This window comes from Leuciscus leuciscus (assembly GCF_965113295.1).
Source record: "Leuciscus leuciscus genome assembly, chromosome: 17".
NCBI classification, from domain to species: Eukaryota; Metazoa; Chordata; class Actinopteri; order Cypriniformes; family Leuciscidae; genus Leuciscus; species Leuciscus leuciscus.
Genome location: NC_138741.1, coordinates 7,352,523 through 7,358,561, shown reverse-complemented (window position 1 = coordinate 7,358,561; position 6,039 = coordinate 7,352,523).

The window sequence follows — 6,039 nt, the reverse complement described above, 5'->3', positions numbered from 1 at the left end:
CGACCACCTGGAGGGTCTGGGTCTAGCGGTCAACTGGACCAAGAGCTCGCTCTCGCCCCGGCAGTCAATTTCCTTTCTCGGAATAGAACTGGACTCGGTGGCAATGACGGCCAGATTGTCGGAGCAGCGCGCGCGCCGCATTCAGCGCCTCGCTGCATCCTTCAAAGAAGGCACACAGGTTCCCCTGAAAGCATTCCAGCGCATTCTGGGGCATATGGCCTCAGCTGCAGCAGTGCTTCAGCTGGGTTTACTGCGCATGCGCCCGCTTCAACGCTGGCTGAAAGCGCGCGTTTCCCATCGAGCCTGGGCGACCGGCGGCTCGCTAATCAGAGTGACTCAGGTCTGTGTCTCAGCCCTGCAGCCCTGGCTAGCAGCCGAATGGTATCACACTGGAGTGACTATGGGAGTGGTTTCACACCGGAAAGTTGTCTCAACAGACGCGTCCAACCTAGGTTGGGGAGCGCTCTTCGAAGGCAGACCGGTCTATGGCCACTGGTCAGACCAGGAGAATCTCCTACACATAAACTGTCTAGAGATGCTTGCGGTCGAGAAAGCGCTCATGCACTTCCTCCCATTCCTCCATGGTCACCATGTTCTAGTCCGCACGGACAACACTTCAGTAGTGGCCTATGTGAACCGCCAGGGCGGTGTCAGATCAAAGCAACTCTGCGCCCTGACGGAACGCCTCCTCGTATGGGCTCAGCACTCTCTGCGCTCTCTGAGAGCATCGCATGTGCCTGGCCATCTGAACGAGGGCCCCGACAGACTGTCCAGGGACAACGTTCCCCCTGGGGAGTGGTCTCTACACCCCCAAACAGTCCAGTCGCTGTGGCGCCGCTTTGGCAGAGCGAAAGTCGACCTCTTTGCGTCAAAAGACAACGCCCACTGCCCAGTGTTCTTTTCAAAGAGCGAGGACGCGCTGGCCCAGACATGGCCCAGCGGCCCGCTATATGCGTTTCCACCAGTCTCTCTGCTGCCTCAGGTCATCGAGAGAGTCAGGAAAGCGCGCCACACAGTGCTCCTCATAGCCCCGTTCTGGGAGAACCAAGCTTGGTTCCCGGAACTCATACAATTGGCAGACTCAGCCCCCTGGCCGATTCCGGTGCGGAGAGACCTTCTCTCTCAAGCCCACGGCTCGATTTGGCATCCCCACCCAGAGCATTGGTCTCTGCATGCGTGGAGCCTCAACAATTACACGCTGATCTACCAGAAGGGGTGATGAACACGATCATACAAGCTAGAGCCCCCTCCACGAGGCGGCTCTACACGTCTAAATGGTCGGTGTTTAACAAATGGTGCACTACCAAAGGGCTTAATCCACAGACATGTGGGGTCTCGCACGTTTTGTGCTTCCTTCAAGAGTTACTGGACGCGGGCAGGTCCCCCTCCACGCTCAAAGTCTATGTCGCGGCTATTTCAGCGCTCTCTGTCTCAGAGCCGGGCCGCGCATTAGGAAGGAACGAGTTTGTCATCCGCTTCCTTAGAGGAGCGAGGAGGATGAACCCCCCGCGACCCCCTTCGGTTCCTATGTGGGATCTTTCACTGGTCTTAGACGCACTGAAAGCACATCCCTTTGAACCCTTAGAAACTGTGGATATGAAATACCTCACGCTCAAAACCGTTTTTCTGATAGCTCTGTCTTCAGTAAAACGTGTGGGAGACCTTCACGCGTTATCCACTAACGCTGCGTGCCTCGAGTTCGGACCCAATAACTCTAAAGTTATTCTCAGACCGAGGCATGGGTACGTCCCCAAAATTCTGGGCACTCCCTTCAGAGCGCAGGTCATTTCCCTGTCAGCCCTGCCAAATGCTGGCTGCGAGGCAGATAGTAATCTCCTCTGCCCAGTTAGAGCGCTAAAAAGCTATATTTCACGCTCCGCCGCCTTCAGGCGTTCAGAGCAGCTCTTTGTTTCGTTTGGTGGGCGCACCAAGGGTCTCGCCGCCTCGAAACACACCCTGTCCAGATGGATAGTTGACGCTATCGCAGCTGCTTACGCATCAAAAAACCTGCAGTGCCCTTTGGGCATTCGGGCACACTCCACCAGAGGCATGGCCTCATCGTGGGCGTGGTCCAGTGGGATTCCCATTCATGACATTTGTGCGGCGGCAGGCTGGGCCTCCCCCTCCACATTTGTTAGGTTTTACAACCTGGAAGTCCCCGCTTTGCAGGCCAAAGTGCTATCAGTCTAAGTCTCGCGTAAGCCAGCCCACTGTCTGTGCGCGGGCTATGTTGCGGATTTAGCTCTACTGGTTGAGCTACACTATGTGGGAAGTGTTAGTTGGACCGGCTGTGCCGCTCCCTGCCCCATATTATGTGCTTGTGTACTGTGGTATCTTGGCCGCCCAGCTCCGCTTCGCGTTCCCTGGGCCCCCCCCCATGGGATTCATTCAGGATGCTGGGCGCGCGCACGGCGTTGACAAGGGTGTTCCCGCAGCGTAAGCTAGCTTACGCAATACGAGAGAACCTCTCGTAAGAGAACGTACTCGGTTACTAACGTAACCTCTGTTCTCTCTAGAGAGGGAACGAGTATTGCGTAACCCGCCGTGCTCTCGCCACGAGCTCATTTCGCTTCATGCGACAGAAACCAGTGAAGCAGCCTCTGTTCCTTGCTTATATACGCTAAGCCACACCCCTAATGACGGGCTGTGACGCATTAAGTGCGCCAAGCGCGCTCATTGGACGTGACGTCACGCGCAAGGCTCAGCCATAGGCTGCTGCAGTTGCCGCAGAGCAGCCAATGGGCACGCGATTCGCTTGCCCTAGGTCTGCAGGCTGCCGCACTGCGTTGACAAAGTTTTAAAAAATTAAGGATAATTTTTGGCTTCAGTATCTCGAGAAAGGAGACTTTCCCGCAGCGTAAGCTAGCTTACGCAATACTCGTTCCCTCTCTAGAGAGAACAGAGGTTACGTTAGTAACCGAGTACGTTTTATTACATTGGCTGTTGTACGTATCGCAGCAGTTCAGAAATGAATTGTCTTTTGAGTGGGGCTTAAAGGATTAGTTCACCTCAAAATGAAAATTTCATGATAATTTACTCACCCCAATGCCATCCAAGATGTTCATGTCTTTCTTTCTTCAGTGGAAAATAAATTAAGTATTTTGAGGAAAACATTTCTGGATTTTTCTCCACACAATGGACTTAAATGGAAAACAGACTGTTGAAGTTCAAATCAATGCCGTTTCAAAGGGCTCTGAAGTGTTTCAAAGGGCTCTGCACGATCCCAGTCGAGAAATAAGGGTCTTGTCTAGCGAAACGATCGGTCATTATCTAAAAAATATAAATAAAAATGTATATACTTTTTAACCACAATTGTTCGTCTTGTGCTGGTCTGCGACGCGCCACGTATTACGTCATTACGTTGGAAAGGTCACGACAAAAAAGAAGAAAATAATAATAATATATTAAAACAAAGATGTCGGACGATTTTGAAGTTGGAAGAGAAAATGAGATGGAATTTTTCGCCCTTCCCTACCTTTTTGAACCAGAGTACACAGACAAATAACTTAGAAAGATGATCTGTGACTCGTAACCTTTCCAACGTGATGACGCAATGCGTGGCGCGTCGCAGACCAGCACAAGACGAACAATTGTGGTTAAAAAGTATATACTTTTTCTTTCTTTTTTTTTTTTTTTTTAAATGACTGATTGTTTCGCTAGATAAGACCCCATTCCTCAGCTGGGATCGTGCAGAGCCCTTTGAAGCACTTCAGAGCCCTTTGAAACTGCATTGATTTGAACTTCAACATTCTGGTTGCCATTGAAGTCCATTGTGTGTAGGAAAATCCTGAAATGTTTTCCCCAAAAAACTTAATTTCTTTTCCACTGAAGAAAGAAAGACATGGACATCTTGGATGGCATTGGGGTGAGTAAATTATCAGGACATTTTTATTTTGAGGTGAACTAATCCTTTAAATGTTAATTCTCTATCTAGTTTGAAAAGAACCAGGTACACTAAACCAATAGCCTAAACACCTTACTGATAGTGTTAACGAAAGCAAACGTGAGTTAAAAACACATTTGCTGAAGCAACCATGGCATTTCATCTTCTTCGTGAGTCTTTGTCTTCAAGCTTTTTTATAGTGACTCATGTTTCACTGGACTCGCACCCAAGCGCTCCGCATCGCATGTGCAATGCTGTCCAAGGTAAGCTTCTGTTTAAGATTACCAAGTCAAAAAAGTCATACATATGGAGCAGATTATGTGATGTAAACGCCAAAAATTATACGTTTACAAATCATGCACTATGGTAAATTAGTAATTTAGAATTCATAACATAGTATTGTGCAAGAAACCACACAAAATAAGAATTTATTAATCAATAATCTGCTTTGTAATAATAAATTGTGTTAAAAGGAATAAATATTGTTGGTGTTTTACTGCCACTTGTGTTCATTTCAACTGGAAATGGCAGTGAATTGTATAAATAGATACATTTTTTGAGTTTTGCAAAAATATTGGTTGGCATGCTGCAAAAAGCCTTATGATAAAGGATGCCAACTAAAGTCCTCTATGGTCCTGGGGGCCCACAGGACTGTACACAGACAATATTAATTAACTAAACTTTATTATTGTAAGACATTAGCTAATTTACCATTTCATTTCCCTGCCTGACAAACCAAGCATCCACTATCTTCCTTTCAAAGATGGCCTATTGACTAGTTTGTCATTAGAAAATTGGTTTCTAGTGTTGCTACTTGCTATGCAGTTGCTGTAGCCCATTATCATCTGTCAGGCAAAAATCATAAGTTTGTTTAAAAAGGTAATAACATACCTCTCCACAATAAGATGTTTAATTTGAGGTATAAATATGTCAGTTTAACACAAATGGTGCAGGATATTGTGTCAATACTTACAAATCCCTAACCATGATCAACAGTAATATGCATGCATCAAGGGCAAGGCTATTTACTCAAGATCTGATGGACAAAAAAGCAAAGAGTCTAAATCAAATTGAAAATGTAAGCATAATCTCAGACGTTCGTAATTAGTCTCTCTCTCACTAATTTAGTTGGAATCAATGTAGGCCTAATGTCACTTCCGTATCTCATTACAATAGTCTCTCTCTCTCTCTCTCTCTCTCTCTCTCTCTTCCTGCGGCAGCTGGACAGACATCTCAGGCTCCAGTCACGCACTGAATGTCTGTCTGGGGTGCATTTCGTTAGTTCCGTCGTTATCAGCATAGTTCAACGAGTCTGTTCTTCCCCCGAAACCATATTCCAACCAACAGTTGTGTGGTTGGACGAACTACAGCTCTCGACCTGTGGTTTTGTTTGCTTGACATGTGGACTTAACGTCCCCCTGTGGTGAAAATCAAGTTTTTAATGTTGTTTATATGCCTATGTGGTGTTTTTAATATGGTTTAAGACGAACCATGTGCAAATTCATAAGTCGACACCATTGCAGAGTATTTTCTCCTTAAACCTGCAGTGAACCAAAGACAGTCTCAAAAACGTGATTTGAAATCGCAGGCGTTTCTGTCGTCACAAACTACCTTGTAACCAATCACATCAACGTGCGATCGTCAACGAGTGGATCTCTGAACTGGTGTGAGTGAGTGGAGGCGGGGATAATTTGCATATTCATAGAACCGTATAATAAATGAGGCAAGGGTGTCGAGGTACATTAAAGCTATTTTAAGGCATGAAGAATTTTTTTTCAAGGAAATATGTTTAAAAATGTCATGTTGGTGATCAAAGATTAGTTTTAGGGGATAAAATTATTGACTACAGGAGGACTGTAATAAATCCTTATCTTGAGCAAAATAAGCAAGCTGACATTCAATACAATCTATAGGCTATCTTTTATTTCGAATACATCTTTTAGCTTGACAAGAGATTTACAGCACCATTTTTTGAGAGAGTGCGCATACACTGCGATTTTTATCCGCTTTTGAGCCGAATTCTGACTCGTGCGACTTGAGTCGGGCCGATTTTCAGTTTTGTTGGGCGTCGTTTGTCGTGCAGTGTTCGTGCCGACCGGCAAGCGGATGGTCGGATGAATTTCTGGCATGTCCGAAATTTTGGTCGGCCCTCGTGA